Raw genomic sequence first — 18553 nt, 5'->3', positions numbered from 1 at the left:
GGACTCTTCTCTGGTTCCCAGCTGCCAGTCCTTTCTTTGCCACCTGAAGACCACCCACCCCACCTTGCTTTCCAGGAACAGGCCTGCCTGCCTGGAGAGGCAGCGAAGTCCCTCTGCTGTTCCTGGAAGTCAGTGTGAGGCTGAGCTACATGACCAAGCAAAGCAAACTAGGACTACAGGTGCGAACAACCCTGCCTGGCTAATTTTTAACTTTTTTTTTTTTTTTTTTTTTTTTTTTAGAAACGGGGTCTCGCTATGTTGCCAGGCCTGGCACATGGGGTTTTTAGTTGTCCCCACATTACAAAGTTGAGGACACCAAGGCTCAGCAGGGTGCAGTTACAGGTCAGGTTGCATAGCTGGACTGGAAGGGAGGATGAGGCTGCCATTGGTGCCCATTTGACTATCAGAGATGCTGAGGCCAGCATAACTAGGTCCTGGGCTGTCCCCTGCAGAGCTTAGCACAGAAGTTACCTGGGCTTGTGGACCCTTGGAGCAGGAGCAAGGGTTTCCAGGGCTGTCCCTAGAGGGCTTTCTAGAAGACCTGCAGCTGCCCCTGGGTGCATGTCCTGAGGTATAGGGCCAGGGCCTCAGTCTCTCAAGACCTACTTTGTGCCAGGCACCAGGGAGATGATACCAAGTGGAGGGTCCTATAGAATATGGTGCATCCTGCACCAAGTACTTCCAGGATTATCTTACTCAACCTTCATGACATCCTCAGAGATGGAGGCTGTGAACCCTCTCGTTATACTGACGAAGAAATAAACAGGGGCTAAGAAACTTGCTCATATGCTGGCTGAGCTGTGATTCTGGCACAGGCTGAGTGACCTGGAGCTGGAGGCCTTAGTCGTCACACTAGGCTTGAGGAGGGGCGGATAGGACAGGAATATACCAGGCAGTAGGGACAGTCTGGACAAAAGCCTGGAGATCTGCAGACATGCGGGTAGGGATGTGTAGGGGTGAGGTGGTGCTGGGGGTTGCCCTTGGCTGAGCTCTGAATGCATTTCTGGGGACCAGGGTCCTAAAGAGCTTTTTGAGCTGAGTTACAGGGTTAGAAAGGCATTGAGGCTCTTTCTGGCTGCCAGGAAAAAGGGGCTGGGGCAGGAGGCTGCAACTGTCCAGGGTCTGGAGGTGGCTGGGGTCTGTAGCAGTGGCATCAGATATTCTGGAACAGAACTGACTCACAACCATTGCTGAGGGTTTGGATGTGGGATGGCTAGGACCACAATGGGCCCAGGGCTCTGATTGGGACCTGGGGGAAATGGGGCCACCCTGAGTTGGAGACTGGGGTGCTGGGGGGGACAGTCGGGGAGCTTGACTGTGTAGGATGCCTTCAGAATATCCGAGAGGCAGCATCGGGCGTCTGGAGATGCAAATGTGACCATGTGGGGACACAGTCCAAAGGCAACCCTTGAGATAGAGTTGGGAAGACCACTCTCCTAGACCTGAGTGCTGGCAACAACAGTACCGGGTATCTGCAGTGTGTAAACTAGTGCCAGGTGCTGCACACACTTTGTCATAAATCCATCTGTTGTCACATCAGGGATCCCTTCCCTGGCCCACTGTATGAATGAAGGGACTGAGGTTTAACCTGCCCAAGGTCACACAGCCAGCAACTCGCCATGCTGGAGTTTGAACCTAGTCCTCTGACATCCCAGTCAGGAGAGGCGTGAGCAGGCTGCAGAGGCCAAATGCAGCCCAGGGCCTCAACCCCCAGAGGGGCCTCAGGAGCCAGTGAGGTGCCCCACAGCCAACGTGGGCTCCAGGGTGAAGGGGAAAGTGATGAATCAAACAGAAAGCAGCAGATGCAGACTGAGCTCTCTCCCTGTCGGCCTGGGTGCCAGATTTTCATGCCCACAGCAAAGGGGCCAGGCAGAGTGCTAGGTGTGGGGCAGGAGAGGGCAGCGAAAGTGGCTGCCTCCGAACCCAGACTCTGATGTACTCCGGATATGGGTGGCGCGGACTGACAGGCACCCAGCCCATTTCCAACTGAAAGTTGAGTCCATCTCAGCATGTGCGGATATGAAGTTTGCCTTGTCATGGGGAGCATTTCAGGTCCCTAGGCCTGTGAGGTTCTGGGATGAGGCACCAGATGGATGTGTCTAAAAACCCTTGTTGAAGGCACTCCACAGCTCAAGAACTGACTATTGCTCACTACTCTCTTGGCCCACACTGAAAGCCACTGTTTCTTCATCATTTCGCTCAGCCCGCCTGTCTCAGCACCCCCAGAACTTTGGAGCTCATTCTTTCAAAGTACATTTCATGTGCAACTGAGATACATATTTTTAAAAAGATAAAATGAGCATCTTGTTAGCATAAATGTGTTTTGCAAGTGCAAATTCTTTCTTAGCATACAGTCCATCAGGGTGAAGAGCAGTGAACACAAATGTCTGAACTGGGGGCTGGGATGGTAGTTGTAGTCTTATGTTGGTCTCAATGTCCATTTTCTTTCAGTGTTTGATTTTCGTAACACAGGACAAAGTGACCGCTGATTCTCACAGATAATTGTTTACAAACGCTAGCACTGTGTCTGAGCCCACCTTGCAGTCTCTTTGATTGACAGGGACAGCAAGAGAAGCCTTATTTCAAGCTCAGCACAAACCCTGTTCTCTGAGCACATGGGAAGGATTCTAATGTGTCATAATTTGGTGCTGTGCCCATTTGAGTCTGTGTGTGGTTTTTAAAATTGGGTTTTTTTTTTCAATAATTAAAAATATGAGCTGGGCATGGTGGCACATGCCTGTGGTCCCACCTACTTGGGAGGCTGAGGCAGGAGGATTACTTGAGCCCAAGAGTTTAAGACAGCAGTGAGCTATAATTGCACCACTGCACTCCAGCCTGGACATCAGAGTCAGACCCTGTCTCTAAAAAAATAATTTTAGGCCGGGTGCAGTGGCTCATGCCTGTAATCCCAGCACTTTGGGAGGCTGAGGCAGGCAGATCACCTGAGGTCAGGAGTTCGAGGCCAGCTTGGCCAACATGGTGAAAACCCGTCTATACTATAAATACAAAAATTAGCCGGGTGTGGTGGCTCACGCCTGTAATCCCAGCTACTCGAGAGGCTGAGACAGGAGAATCGCTTGAAACCGAGAGGCAGAGGTTGCAGTGAGCCAAGATCATGCCATTGCACTCCCACCCAGACAACAAGAGCGAAACTCTGTCTCTAATAATAATAGGCCGGGCGCAGTAGCTCACGTTTGTAATCCCAGCACTTTGGGAGGTCAAGGATCACAAGGTTGGGAGGTCAAGGATCACAAGGTCAGGAGTTCAAGACCAGCCTGGCCAACACAGTGAAACCCCGTCTACTAAAAATACAAAAATTAGCTGGGTGTGGTGGTGGACACCTGTAATCCCAGCTACTTGGGAGGCTGAAGCAGGAGAATCGCTTGAACCCGGGAGGCAGAGATTGCAGTGAGCCAAGATCACGCCGCTGCACTCCAGCCTGGACGAGAGCTAGATTCCATCTCAAAAAAAAAAATTAAAAATAATAATAATTAAAAAAAAAGTTTTAAAAATGAAAGGAAAGAAAAGGAAGAAGGGAGGAGGAAGCAAGAAAGAGAGAAAGGGGCCGTGCAGGGTGGCTCACGCTTGTAATCCCAGCACTTTGGGAGGCTGAAGCGGGCAGATCACCCAAGGTCAGGAGTTCAAGACCAGCCTGGCCAACATGGTGAAACCCTGTCTCTACTAAAAATACAAAAATTAGCCGGGTGTGGTGGCTCATGCCTGTAATTCCAGCTACTCGGGAGGCTGAGGCAGGAGATTCGCTTGAACCCAGAAGGCGGAGGTTTCAGTGAGCTGAGATCACGTCACTACCCTCTAGCGTGGGTGACAGCAAGACTCTGTTTCAAAAAAAAGGAAGAGTGAAAGAAAGGAAGAAGAGAAGAAAGAAAAGGAACTCCTGTCGGGTGGGGCATCTGGGGTACTTGATGCCCCACGTGACCATTCCCTTCCAGGAGGTCTGCCCCAACTGCTCCAGCCCCCATAGCCTGAGGCTCCTGGCACCTCCCACCCAGCATCTGTCACAGCAAACAAATCTAGGCCACATGCTCCTGAAAGGTCCTTGGGAGCCCCACCTGGCTCCAGTGTGGATGCCCCAAGTACTCCATGAGTAGACATGGGCTAGGGACTTACCCAGGCCCTTGGTGGTGCCTCCAAGGGTGGAAAGACTGGGGAACCCTGTGCCCCTGAAAGCCCGGAGTTTCACTGTTTCTGGGTACCTTCATTTCTGGGAACTGACTGTGCTTTGGAAAGAGAAATGAGAAGCAAAACCCTAGGGCCCCAGTATCACCCCTCCTTTCTGTCTTCCTTCCGCTTAGTCACAGCCAAGAGCTCAGTACCTCAGCCTCCCTTAGGGCCACTGGGTGGGGCAGAATACAAGGTCAGGCGAGGACACAGCATCTGGGACGAGTCCTTTCCTGCCAACAGCCTCCATGAGGGGTCCTAGGATTGCTGAGGGCTGAGACCACCTTCCCAAAGTTGGGAAAGGGGTAACTGAGGCTGTCATCTGGCCTGTCTCACCTGTCTTACCTGCAGGCCCATCATTCCTGCATAGTCATTTATTAGGCACCAACTGTAAGCCAGGCCCAGGAGGTTGGATGGTTCAGGTGGGGCCCTGCCCTTGCAGAACTCATGGACTTGCACATAGACTCCTCCTGATAGGCCCCTCATGAGTAGCTGGGTCCTTACGATTTTTCTGGTCAGCATGGGGAGCCGTGGGAGGCATTAGGGTCTGGGGAAGCCAAGCCACATCACATGTACACAGCATAGAGACTCACACACCCCTGCACAGGCACCCACATGTACGTGTATGTTCATGGGCATGGGCCTTGAGCACTGGGTCCTGTGAGCCACTGCACCTGGCCAACTGGGTCCATGTCCATAATCATAGGTGTCCACGCACGGCCTCCCTTGGATGGGGGAGCTCCAGGCTCTGGAAACCAAGTCAGGGTTGCATGCACGCACGTGTGTGTGTGTGTGTGTGTGTGTGTGTGGTGTTACTCTGCCTCAGAGGCCCAACCACTGCCTCCAAGTCATGGGAGCGCAGAGCCCATGTAAGCTCAAACACTGCCCCGTGTCATAGAAAAGAGGGCCAAAGATGGGGCTGGGCGTGGTGACTCACGCCTGTAATCCCAGCACTTTGGGAGGCTGAGTCGGGTGGATCACGAGGTCAGGAGATCGAGACCATCCTGACTAACACGGTGAAACCCTGTCTCTACTAAAAATACAAAAAATTAGCTGGGCGTAGTGGCGGGCGCCTGTAATCCCAGCTACTCAGGAGGCTGAGGCAGGAGAATGGCATGAACCAGGGAGGCGGAGCTTGCAGTGAGCGGAGATTGCACCATTGCACTCCAGCCTGGACGACAGAGCAAGACTCCGTCTGAAAAAAAAAAAAGAAAAGAAAAGAGGGCCAAAGCTCAGAGAGAGGGCCCATGACTTGCCCAGTGTCACACAGCAAGGTGAGGCAGGTCTGGGAGGGAAATGAACCAGAACTTATCCACTTCCCTGACCTTTTTGGCTTCATGCTTGGAGCTTGGCACCCCCTGAGAACCACACTCCGTTGACCTCTGGGAAATGGAGACTGGTGATTCTCCCAGCAAACCTGCCTGGGAACTAACCACAGGCTCCTCCCAGCTTTCACTAACCAACCCCAGGATTTCAAATACCGGTGCTTTGCTTAGCTGTGCTGGGCACCTGGAACTCATTCTCTCTGCCACCCTCCCTCCCTGATTCCTTGAATAAAATTCAGCCTTCCAAATTTTACTCAAATGCTTCTACTTTCTCTGACCCTCTGGAACTTTCCCCTGTTGCCAGCCTCCCTCCGGCATCTGTCCCCTCATTCCCACCTCCTGTTTACTTCCCTACAAAAGCCAAAAATTGACCCCTAGAGCCTGAGACTCTGGATGGAGAATCTTCGTAGCTGGGGCCACACCCAGGCCAGCCCAGCCCTTCAGACTCTGCCAGTCACAGTGGGGTGGGCCCTGGAGCTGGAAGAGGAAACAGAGCCTCTGCCAGAGTCACCACCTGCCCCCAACCCTACTTCTCCTCCAAAGGCCCAATAAGGTCCTGTGTGCCCTCCAAGGGCAGAGGAGGCTGCTGGCTGTGGCTGTGGGAGGAGACCTGGAGCACTGTGCCTGAGGCAAAGCTGGCCCCGTGGAGTTTGCTATTCCAGCTTTTATTTACTCCTTTGTACCCTGAGCACCATCAACTGGGTGCCAGGTCTGTGCCTGTATTTGGCAGGGTGAGGGGTGGGGGTCAGACAAATTGTAGAGGAGCCTCAGGTCTTTGGGGTGTTGCCCCTCCACTACATGGCCCCAGACCAAGTTCTCTGCCAGTTTGCAGAGCTCTTCCCTTCCACTTGGTCTTGAGGAGGGGCCAGAGAGGCTGCCTTTACCCCATGAGCTCTGAACCCTCTCACTATCTGGCTGTCCCCTCATTCTCTCACCACCCACTCCCACTCCCGATGGGAGCCTCAGGCCTGGCTTAGGAACCCTGCCCATAGCTGTACTAATGCCCTTGGCTTTGCTATAGGGAAAGAACACAGCCACTCCACACTCTGGGACAGCCAGCTTGCATCCAGCCTTTAGTGCAGGGGGCTAGTTTAGGGAAGGACATTAGGACCCTGCCTATGCACCTGACTCAGGGGCGGCGGAGAAGATTTGGTGGGCTAAGGGTAGGCAGGAGAATACAACTCACAGCCAAGCGGAAGGTGGCTTTCAGCTCCCCGCTTCTCATTTCCTCTTACTGTGGCTGCACCAGGGCCATGCCCCTCATGGAAGGTTCACTTTCCTGCTTATCTAGTCTCAGATGTTACAGTTTTTCTTTTTATGTATTATACAGAGAGATGGCCTAACTGGTTCTTGCTGCTGCATGGGCAAGCCATTAATTTACAGGGGTTTATCTTATAACTGGACACCTTTTTGGTTTCTCTTACAAGATGTGCTTGTTGTTGCTTCTCTTGGCTTTTCTATATTGACATTTTACCACTGAAAATAATGACAATGACAAATTTGTCTTTTCCTTTCTTTCTTTCTTTTTTTTTTTTTTGAGACAGAGTGCCACTCTGTTGCCTGGACTGGAGTGCAGTGGTGTGATCTCCCAGGTTCAAGCGATTCTCTTGGCTCAGCCTCCCGAGTAGCTGGGATTACAGGCGTCCACCACCATGCCAGGCTAATTTTTTTTTTGTATTTTCAGTAGAGACGGGGTTTTGCCATGTTGGCCAGGCTGGTCTCGAACTCCTGACCTCAAGTGATCTGCCCACCTCGGCCTCCCAAAGTGCTGGGATTACAGGCATGAGCCACCACACCTGGCCTGTCTTTTCCTTTCTAATACTTATGGCTCTTATTTATTTTCCTTGTTTAATAGCTTGGCTGAGACCTTCAATACAATATTGAAAAACTGTGATGACTAGAGCATTTGTATATTGTTTCTCACTTGGGGTGCCTCTGGTCCCTCCCTGTCGAGTGCACTTGCTATTGATTTTGGATAGATGGCCCTTTTCTACTTAAAAATGGTTCAGTCTAGTTCTGGCTGACTCTGATTTTTTGTTTATTTTAGAGGCTTTTTTTTTTCATCTTTCATTCATGCAACAGACCTTCAGTGAGCTGATTGCCAGGACTACACTGTCATACTGTGGTACCAAAGAAAAATTGACATGGTCCCTACTCATAAGGAGTTCATGGCCTGGTGGAGGATACAGGCAGGCAAATAGATCCTTATCCTTAGGCCATGGGGCATGCATTCAGTCACCATCTGCTGGCACTGTGTCAGGCACCAGGAATGGGCACTATTCAGGCAGGCCCCCATCACAGTCTGGTGGGGTCCAAGCAGCTCACATTCCCTCTCACTCAAGTTCCCACAGAGTAGTTGCAATGGTGAGCTGAGGTTTTCTCTGCTGCAGAGGCCAGGTGGGTAAGTAACCAAAAGTGCCTGAGAGCTAATCCCCTGGAGAAGCCTGAAACCAAGGAAGACAGAGAGTTGGTAGACACATGCCCAGCTCCCTCACCCCTTGGGTGGGGCAACCGTTGCTTGTGTTTTCTGCCAGCTCTCAACTGAAGACTGAGCCTCAGTTGCCTACAGAAGGAACCCACTCATTAACCCACCTACCTCCTTTGGCTTCCTTTCCTTCCCTGTCTCACCCCCTCTCCCATTTTATATCAATAAGTGTGAAGGCTGAGATTTTATCCGACTTTCTTTTTTTTTTTTTGAGACTGAGTCTTGCTCTGTTGCCAGGCTGAAGTGCAGCGGCACGATCTCTGCTCACTGCAACCTCTGCCTCCCAGGTTCAAGCGATTCTCCTGCCTCAGGCTCCCAAGTACTGGGACTTCAGGCGCGCACCACCACGCCCAGCTATTTTGTATTTTTAGTAGAAACGGGGTTTCACCATGTTGGCCAGGATGGTCTCAATCTCTTGACCTCATGATCTGCCCAAAGTGCTGGCCTCCCAAAGTGCTGGGATTACAGGAGTGAGCCACCACGCCCGGCTTATCTGACTTTCAAGCAAACAAGTTAGTCTATCATATTCTCAAGGATCACGGCAGAAGGCACAGAACTCTGGGTTCAGAAACAGACAACAGATTATTGTTTACAGTAACGGCAGTAGACAGAGTAAAAGCATTTTCTTGCACCACTTCCCTGAACCGCAGTTCCCACAGAGTGATGTGATGATGGCCTGGTGATGCCTGCATATGCATTGGGTTGCACTACAGTGGAGAAACTGCATGCTGAATTTAGGGGACCCACATCTCTTATAATAAGCTGCAAGCAAACCTGCCCAGGTGGGAGATGTTATATTTAGTATATGGGACAACAAACAAATCTGCCTTTTGCCCTGGAGGGAGATACTACCTCTATCTTCTAAGGCTACTCACTGTAATAATCACCCTTGTAAAAATTGTTTAGAACAAGGGCAACCAGTGCCTCTACTGGCAAGTGTGCAGAAATAGGAGAGAACCATGGGGAATTGTCTCTCAATACCTTACTGGTGCTTCTTGGCATTACTTCCCAAATAATCTATTTGCATTTGTATGCTTGTCTCAGAGTCATTTCTGCAGGGAAAAACCCAAGATGGAGAGACAGCACTATATAGGCATCGATGTATTTCTGGGGTGACTCTCTTTCCTCCAGACCTGTCCTGCAAACAATGCAGGGGAACCACGCAAAGGAAGAGGTTTCCATACCTAGGATTGATACTGCTGGGACTCCAGGGCAGGTGCTCTAAAGGACTGTTAGAATTTCATTTTTAATGTTTAATATTTGGTCCATCTAGAATTTATGGTGGAAGGTGTGAGGTAGACATTGCACTTTTTTTCCCTCCAAATTGCTCCAATATCACTTATTGGAAATTGTGCTTTGTCTGTTACCACTCTCTTCTAATCTGCCTGTGGCCTGTTCCTTAGAGTGTATCACAAACAGACAAGTGATCAATTTCCAATAAATTGATTAAAGAATTCATGTGCATTCCCATCACTGGGATTTGACACTCAGTGCTGATGCAGTGTGAGACAAACCCAAACACCCGCTCTCATGATAGCACCATTCAGTTTCTAGGGCAACGCATCGAGGTTGTGCTTTCGCTAACTGCAGAGCAAACACTACTTCAGCCTTCACAGAGAATTTGACTGTGAATAGTGAAGATTTCTTTTCTTCTCTCTCTTTGTTTTTGAGAAGAGTTTTGCTCTGTCACCCAGGCTGGAGTGTAGTGGCACAATCGTGGCTCACTGCAGCCTCGAAATCCTGGGCTCAAGTGATCCTTTGGCCTCAGCCTCCCAAGTAGCTGAACTACAGACATGTACCGCCATGTGTGGCTAATTTTTAAGATATTTTTTGTAGAGAAAAGGTCTCACTATGTTGCCCAGGTTGGTCTCGAACTCATGGACTCAAGCGATCCTCCCACTTTGGCCTCCCAAAGTGCTGAGATTACAAGTGTGAGCCACCACACTCTGCTAAGATTTCTTTTTACAAAAACATTTAGCAATATTTAATAACAATTTCAAAAAGTTAAGTAAAATTTTAGTTTTAAATCTTAATTTAAATCTTAATACGATTATAACTTATAGTTTGTTTTGCCTCAATTTTACTAAGTGATTTTGATTATTTTAAAAATAACTTTTTAGGCTGGGTGTGGTGGCTAACGCCTGTAATCTCAGCACTTTGGGAGGCTGAAATGGGTGGATCGCTTGAGCTCGGGAGTTCAAGACCAGCCTGAGCTATGTGGCAAAACCTTATCTCTATAAAAAATACAAAAATTAGCCAGGTGTGGTGGCGGGTGCCTGTAGTCCCAGCTACTTGGGGAGGCCGAGGTGGGAGGATCCCTTGAGCCCAGGAGTTTGAGGTGTCAGTGAGCTATGATCACCCTCCGTGCTCCAGCCTGAGTGACACAGCAAGACCCCCCACCAAAAAAAAAATTAAAATTAAGGCCAGGCACAGTGGCTTACGTCTGAAGTCCCAGCGCTTTGGGAGGCTGAGGCGGGAGAATCCCTTGAGCCCAGGAGTTTGAGAGTAGCCTGGGAAACATGGCAAAACTGCATCTGTACAAAAAATACAAAAAAATTAGTGGGGTGTGGTGGCACACACCTATAGTACCAGCTACTTGGGAGGCTAAGGTGGGAGGATAACTTGAGCCCAGGAGGTCAAGGCTGCAGTGAGCCAAGATTACACCACTGCACTCCAGCCTGGGCAAAAGAGTGAGACTCTGTCTCGAAAAATAATAATAATAATTTAATTAATTTTAAAATAACAATAACTTTTTGGACTATATCATATTTTGAAATTTTGACATATCTCATTTAATTTAACATATTTTTGTGTTCTTTGAATGTAATATTTTATTTCATTATTTTATTTATTTATTTATTTATTTGAGACAGAGTTTCACTCTTATCACCCAGGCTGGAGTACAGTGGTGTGGATCTCAGCTCACTGCAACCTCTGCCTCCTGGGTTCAAGAAATTCTCCTGCCTCAGCCTCCCAAGTAGCTGGGATTACAGGTGTGTGCCACCATGCCTGGCTAATTTTTGTATTTTTAGTAGAGATGAGGTTTTACCATGTTGGCCAGGTTGGTCTTGAACTCCTGACCTCAGGTGATCCACCCGCCTTGGCCTCCCAAAGTGCTGGGATTACAGGTGTGAGCCACCACACCTGGCCAATATTTTATTTTAGTCTTTTTAAAAATTATTATTTTTTTTTATAGACAGAGTCTTGCTCTGTTGCCCAGTCTGGAGTACAGTAGTATAGTCATAGCTTACTATAAACTTGAACTCCTGCCTCAAGCAATCCTGTCACTTTCGTTTCTCAAAGCTCTGGGATTAAATGTGTGAGCCACCATGCCCAGCCTTATTTTAATCTTTTAAATCATTACTATGAAAAGAACAGTAATAGTGTAGAAGTCTTGACTATAACAACATAATCAATCATTTTACTAGACTAAAGACAAGGAGAATCAATGTTACAGAATAAATACAGAATATCTTAGGCATCAGGCAAGTCTTCATTCTCTCACTTAAACCTCAGGTCACTGAACACCTGGACATGAGTGATAATTACTAAGTTCCATCATTTTGGATATCTGCTGACTTTCAGACATATAAAAACTGTAGATTTACAGATGTTTTTACTCCTATGAAAGCTTATTTGTTCAGTAGAAGAATAGAACACATTTTATTAGCAGCTTGATTTATGGTTGTTTAATATTTAGATTCTGGTATGTGGGCCTCCACTTGTCCTTTTGCTTGGAGCACTGCAAACATCAAGGCCTATGCTGCAGTGTGCCCACAGGTACTTCTTGCTGCAATAGAGACCAGAGAAAGGGCTCTCCTGGGGCTTATGTCTCCATGGGCTCATGGTGAAGCAGGAGCTGGAGGGGTGAGGTGGGATCCAGGGGAAGACTCCAAGGAGAAACAAAAATCACCAAGTCTATACATTTCCTCCTTACAATGATTCCATAAGGCAAGTGATAACATTGTCCCCAAAACAGAGGTGGAGGCCCGGTGCAGTGGCTCACGCCTGTAATCCCAGTGCTTTGGGAGGCCGAGGCAGCAGAATTGCTTGAGCCCAGGAGTTCAGACCAGCCTGGGCAACATGGTGAAACTAGATCTGTACAAAAAATTAGTGGGGTGTGGTGGCACACACCTCTAGTCTCAGCTACTTGGGAGACTGAGGTGGGAGGATCGCTTGAGCTCAGGAGGTAGAGGCTGCAGTGAGCCGAGATTGTGCCACTGGACTCCAGCCTGGGCAACGGAGTGAGACCCTGTCTCAAAACCAAACCAAACCAAACAAAACAAAACACCAAAAACAGAGTGGGAAACTGAGGCTCAGAGTGGGTTCATGACTTGCTCAAGTCACGATGCAGGATACCTAGCTCTAGAACCACCTGCAGCGGGGCACCAGTGTCCCCTGCAAACCTATAGCTCTTTTCACTCAGGTCAGGTGGGCCCCAGGTCAACTTCATCCACAGCAGGTTCTTTCCAGCCACAGCCAGCCTGACCTGGATGCAGGCATCCAGGCCTCTAAGTGACAGAGTATGCAGCACTCCCACCCACTGCCAGCTGCCCCAGGTAGCCTCTGAGAACTGGCCACTGCAAAGTACAAGCACAGCAATGACCTGTGTCCTTGGGCTGCCCCACTGCCCTCCTACAGGGGTGGGAGGACCTCTCTGCCATAGCCCCACCTCACAGCTGCCAGCCACCCACTGGGTCCTAGCCCTTCTTAACCCCAGCATTGTCCCCACCTTCTCTGTGACATTGGGGTGGGTGGGTAGCAGGCTTGGCGCTGTGCTCAGTGAGGGCCAAGGAGTGACCTGAGGGTGGGAGGAGAGAGGCAAGTTCTTGCCGACACCCCTGTCCAGCCTTGGCCAGGGGAGGTTCTCCATTCTGAAGGTAAAGGGGTCATGAGTGGTTAAAACGTTGTCCTAGTGCCTCCCAGCTATGTGACCCTGACCTGCTCACTCAGCACCCTCAGCCATACTTCCAGGCTCCTGCTCTAACAATGCTGCTCCTGGGATCCTGTGATGGGAACACTCATGGCCATTCCCTTGAAATGTGGCCAGACTTCAACCCAGTCCCAGACAGGTGTCAGTGCCCACTCACTGCAGCCTCTCCTCCGCATTCTCCAGGCCATTCTCCAAAAGGCCAGATGCATGTTCTGGGTGGCTTGATGCTGAAGCTGGGGCCTGGGCCCCCTGCTGTGGGACAGGGAACTGTGGGTGAGACAAGGCTGTCCTGAAGGAGTGACTAGAGCCAGAGGCTGCCCACCAGCAAAGGGGGCTCAGTGAGCAGGGCCTGGCACTGCTGACCCCACCTTGTTTTCCCTCCTACTCTCCCTTGGTGCTTCACACCCCCGGCTGCTCACTGGCCTAGGCAGGACACTCCTGTCTAACCTCCTGCTTTCACTGTGGACCCACACCCACACGCTGCCTGTACAGGTACACATGCCCTTTTTTTTCTCTACTAACACCTGTTTCTCATCATCCACTCTGCCAGGCTGGACACTGGGCACTTCAGAGGTCATGCCAGATCCAGCACCGGGATGGAGGAGTCTAAGGAGACACCTGCAGTCAGGGAGAGCTTCCTGGAGGCAGAGACCCAAGCTAAGGGCTCAGTACCCTCTCCCCCCACTTACCCCAGGTCACTGGCTGTCCTCTGAGCCTCACTCCCTGGAAGGGCCAGCAGGTTCCAGGAAGTATCCCCTTGCCCTGCAGTGCTGGTTCCAAGAACTGCAGCTCTTGGCAGCATTTGCTTAGGATCCTTTCCTAGAACTCAAGGCCTGCTCTGCCCAGACTGCTGGGGTCTCAGAGGGCAGCCAGTGGGGGTAGTGGGGGAAGGGGGTGCCCTGGGAGGTAACTCTGCAGGGAGAACATCCCATGGACCAGACACTGGGAGGTGGGCCTAGGCTGTCAGCCAGGAGTGGTTGGCCACACTAGGGTGGTCAACACCTCCAACAGGAGGTCGGTGAAATGCAGGTGCTTTGACTGCAGTCAACCATGGTGTGCGGGCCCATGAGTTCTCCCTGCACAAGAAGGAGGCTCATTCCCTAGGTCCAGAATTTCCACCAGCTTGCCACATGCCACCCTCCACCCCCCCACTCTACTCCCCCCACTAGCCTGGCACCAGAGTCCCATCCCATAGAGAATCAGCACAGGCCTTACCCTCAGAATAGGCCCTCATCAGATAACCTCCAGAGGACAGGCCAGGGTGCAGGACAGGCACGTTCTGAGCAGGGAAGGGGGATGGGATCGTCTTGGGGCCCTTGGAAGGCCATGACACTTGTGTTATTAATCCTGTTATAATTTTACCTTGCCTGGTTAGAACTGAATAAATTACCCCACCTCACACCCCCCAGCAAGTTGGGTCAGGTGAATGGGGGACAGGCCCTGATAAGTGGTCAAGGACAGGGCCCAACTTCCCTCAAGGTCACCAGGCCTCCCCCCTGGGGCGCCACCTCTGAGCTGGCACCAGGCCTGCCCAGCCGCCTGGGACCTGCCAGATCACGTTGAGCAACCAGTTCCTGAGAAGCGTTGAAGGCAGTGTGGTTTAAAATTAACTCCCCCGCTCCCCCTCCCGCCTGCGGCCTCCTCTGAGTTCTTGGAAGAGGCGCTCTGCTCTTCCTGGGAAGAGGCCTCCAGCCGCAGCTGCTGCAATTCTGGTGAAAACACCTCACCCAGGCTGGGGGTGGGGGGTGCCCACGCCAGGCCTTCTGCCCTCCACAAGGCCCAGGGATCCTCTGGAAGCTAGCACCCACCCTAGTTACTCACTAAGACCCAGAAGAGAAAGGGGGTATTGTCAAGGTGCTGGGAGGAGGTGCTCCTGCCCCCAAAGCCCACAGCTCCCAACCAGGCGCCTCTGGGTAGGAGAGAAAGTGAATTGATCCCACAACAGCAAACCCAGGACCCTGGCCTACTCTGAGACATATATGTCCCGGCGAGATGCAGCAACTTTCTAGGGCCACCCAGCTTCGCCTGCCCTTATAAGCTCAGCTTGCCCACTAGGTGCCAGGCTGATGGTGCTGATCTGGCAAGGATGCCCGGGAGCACACCCCCGCAGGCACGCACACACCAGGGTTAACAGTGATCTCTGCCAGGGATCTCTCCTTGTCTCTCACCCACACCCCTCGAACTGCCCTTGGAACACCTCTCCTTCTGGTTAAGCCTCATTTTCTCATGTCTCGTGGGCTCTGTCTCCCTGGGGCTTTGGGGGAAATGTTTCCTGAGAACCTACTCTCCCAGCAGCTCCTCCTCCCACAGCCATCCACTGGAAGGAGTTGAGAAAAACAAAGGAATGTTGGCCAAGTGGAAAGGTCAGCACACGCACGCGTGCGCGCGTGCACACACACACACACACACCCAAGTGATGTCGCTGACGTGGGGCTGGTGGGGGTAGGAGCAGTGAAGTGCTTCCTGGGAGGAGGCTGAGGGCTGAGAGGCACTTTGAAGAACAGAGCTTTGGCCCAGTCTGGACTATGGGTGCAACCCCCACCTCTGGTGGAGGAGCCCAGCTCCGGTGACAGGAAGGGCCCCATCTGGCTCATGGGTGTTGCGTGTGGGGAGAGTCCCTGGAGCAGGATTCTACCCTGAGGAGCATTTGCTGGATACCACCCTCCCCACCAGGCATGTCATCAGGGCATCATCGGTGCCAGCACAAACATTTCACTAGTAGGGCCTGTGTGGGTGAGACAGTCCTGGAGGGCTGCCTGGAGGAGTCATGGCAATCCTAGGTTCCTGTAGCCCTCAGAGACCCTGCCTGCTTTAATGAGGCCCGGGCCATGGAAGCAACTGTCTTTCCACTGAGCAGGAAGCTTTGACTACATCACAAAAGCTCCCCTTCCCTGGGCCTGCTGTGTCTCCTCCTGCTGAGATGAGCATCGGTTTCCATTCATTCCCCATTCCCCAGCATCCAGGCCCAGCTACTCTCCAACCACTCTGAGGTCTGTGTTCTGACCAAAATCAAACCTCCAGGGACCTCCTCTAGCTTGAGTCTCAGATGTGGGAACTCCAGCCTGCTGCCCCAGAGTGACTCTTGGAGTGACCCCTTGGGTGGTCTACGGGAGCCAGGGAGGGATAGGGAGGATGCATCCACCACGAGAGGCTGTTGAATTTCCGGCAAAGCTCAAGCCTACTTTATCTTAAAACTGGTCTAGCAGGTTGGTGTCAAAGGCTGCCCGGGCTTGCACGGGGCCTACTTCTCCTGGAGGAAGAGGGCCTTTATGAGAGCCAGAGAAGTCTGGGATGTCCTGTGCACAGACCCTGAGTCTTCCTGCCTTCGTAGTCAGTCCTCTAGGCCTTTAGGCCCCCCGGCCCCTCACCTTCCACTTCACTGTGGGCAACCGTGCAGGATGGGAGGGTCCCCATCTGAGAGTGAGGTGGGCCTAGTCATGGACCCCAGCCCCACTCAGATGTGTGTCCAGCCTTGGACAGGAGAGATTTGCTTAGTCAGTAGATTAAAAGTCCAGCCTAGGTGCAGGGACCTAGTGAGATGTACACACTGGCACCAATGATACCCCAGTGGTGTGGCTGGGGGCAGCAAGAAATACCTAGATGGCTTAGCAGTATTTCTGTCTGAAGGTCATTCCAGAGGGAAGCTTGTGAATCCAGGGAGGGACACCACACAGGATCAATCTCCAAACCCATTTCCCACCTGGAGGCAGAATCCTCTAGGGCCAAGCCCCCAGACCCCCTCCTCCAGAAAGCCCTCCTGAATCTCCCCACTCTTCTGCATGCCTTCTGAACCTGTGGGTGCCTAGGCTTTAGCAAGCCAGCCCCTTGGAGGCAGAATAGAGCAGTGGTTACACAAACAAGGTCTGGAATCATGATGTGAACTCTGGCTCTGCCTCTCACCACCCCTCTCTGAGGCCTTCCCTCTTCAGCTGTAGATGAGGACAACCTCTGCTAGTGGGGGAGGAACCCAACCCAGAGTCACAGAGTTGCTGCCCTCACCTCTTCCTGCCCCCGCTCCCACACTCTACCCTCCAGATCCTTCTTTCTGGCCTCTTGCCTCCAGGCCCTCATGAGTACAGACACCTCCCTTAGAAATGAGGGTCAGATCATGGCACTCCCCTGCTAGGCTCTGAAGAGGTGCTTCGCCATCCTCAAATAAAATCCACCTGCTTCCTTTGCCCTTCCCACCCCTCCTGGGCAGCCATTCTGGGCTCTAGGTCTCTGCCTCAGGGCCACTGCACTTGTAGTTCCTTTCACCTGGGACATCCCTTCTGCAAGTTGTCTGCATGGCCAGCTCCTGCTCTTTGCCTGGGTCTCCAGGCTCAGTGCCACCCAAAGCTGCAGAGCTATCTCCAACACCCTCCCAGCTGCAGGGTGTCCCCGTACCCAAAGTTACTCTCCCCACCCCCACTGCTTTTCTTTCTTTACACTCTCAAAGCTTGTCCTACGCACCCATTTGTTCACTAGTTCACTCTCTGTCTCTCCCACTAGTCCACAAGCCCAATGAGTATGGGGACCGTGTCTGTCTTGTTCCCTGCTGTCCCCAGGACCTAGATGGAGTCTGGCCCAGTTGGTACCTTTGGAGCACATGTGCTGGTGGAGCACTTAATGATAAAGTGTGACCTTCGTTACTGTTTGTATGTTGTGCAGGGTCCTTGCACCCACCAGAAGGCTCATCCCTTTGTTCCTGGCTAGTGTCAACATGCGTGCCCCTTTTACTAGGCCAGGACCACACAGTGGTGATCACGTTGGCCAGAGGATCTTCAGCATCTGTTAGGCTGAGTCTCTGATTGGGGTCTGGGCAGGCATCATTCACTACCCTGGCAGGGAAACAAGAAAAGAAGATGGAACCTGGAACCTGTTGGGGGTCAGAAGTAGCTGGCAGCCCCTCCCCAGACAGGAGCTGGGCCCTGGCTTGAGCTGAGGCCAGGGTGAAAAGAACAGGACCTTGGTGGCCAGGCCAGTGGCCAAGAGCTCTCAGCAGGCAGGGAGACCAGGAGATAGAAAACAGCGTCCAAGAGCAACTTGCCTGGAAGCCGCCATCCCTGTCCTCCCCATCTCATGTAGCAATCCAGGGGACAAAAGGTCAGTCAGGACCCCCCAGGGTTAGCTCTGCCCTGAGCCCCACTTGTTGAGTGGCTGCGGTCAGCCCCTTCCCTGCTCTGAGCCTCAGTTTCCTCATCTGTGGAGCGTGGGTAATATTTGGACTTCACTCCCAAAGTTGTGGTGAGTGCTATATGAGGTGCAAGCCCTTGCCCCATGCCCAGCACTTGGCAGGCACCTTGAGACATTTCTCTCTGTGGACAAAGCAGTTTTCTGTGCTTCCTCTCGCCACAGCAGCTTTCTGTCCAGGCTGCAGCACCAGGTGAGGAACAGCTTGACACTGGCCCTTCTGTATCCACTACCCATCCACTAGGTGACTCAAATCTAGGGGTGAAGCAGACAGAGGGGTTACCTCAGGCATTCTGGAAGCAATGAAGCAGCTGAAATTCAGACTGAAGGAATGAGGAACTGCAAATACCCCTGGCTGGGTCATGGTGACCTGGAGGAAGCGTGCCATCTGGCCCTACAGACAGCCAAGCGCTCAGGCCGCCGCCAGTAACAGGGAAGGCACGTGGCTGGCCACCTGGG

At 51.8% G+C, this 18553-nt stretch overlaps 1 protein-coding gene across 1 annotated transcript in view; it reads left to right on the top strand.

The window, feature by feature from the left end:
* Positions 1-18553, top strand: part of HEMK1 (HemK methyltransferase family member 1) — a 35719-nt gene that overhangs the window by 15755 nt on the left and 1411 nt on the right. Inside the window, exon 12 of the transcript XR_008523288.2 lies at positions 76-179. The gene's annotated coding sequence lies outside the window, so the exon portion shown is untranslated. The remainder of the gene's footprint in view (positions 1-75; positions 180-18553) is intronic.

The sequence above is a fragment of the Pongo abelii genome, chromosome 2 (assembly GCF_028885655.2).
Source record: "Pongo abelii isolate AG06213 chromosome 2, NHGRI_mPonAbe1-v2.0_pri, whole genome shotgun sequence".
In the NCBI taxonomy this organism is placed as follows: Eukaryota; Metazoa; Chordata; class Mammalia; order Primates; family Hominidae; genus Pongo; species Pongo abelii.
The sequence above is the reverse complement of the archived record's forward strand: the minus strand, read 5'-3'. Positions and strand labels throughout refer to the sequence as shown.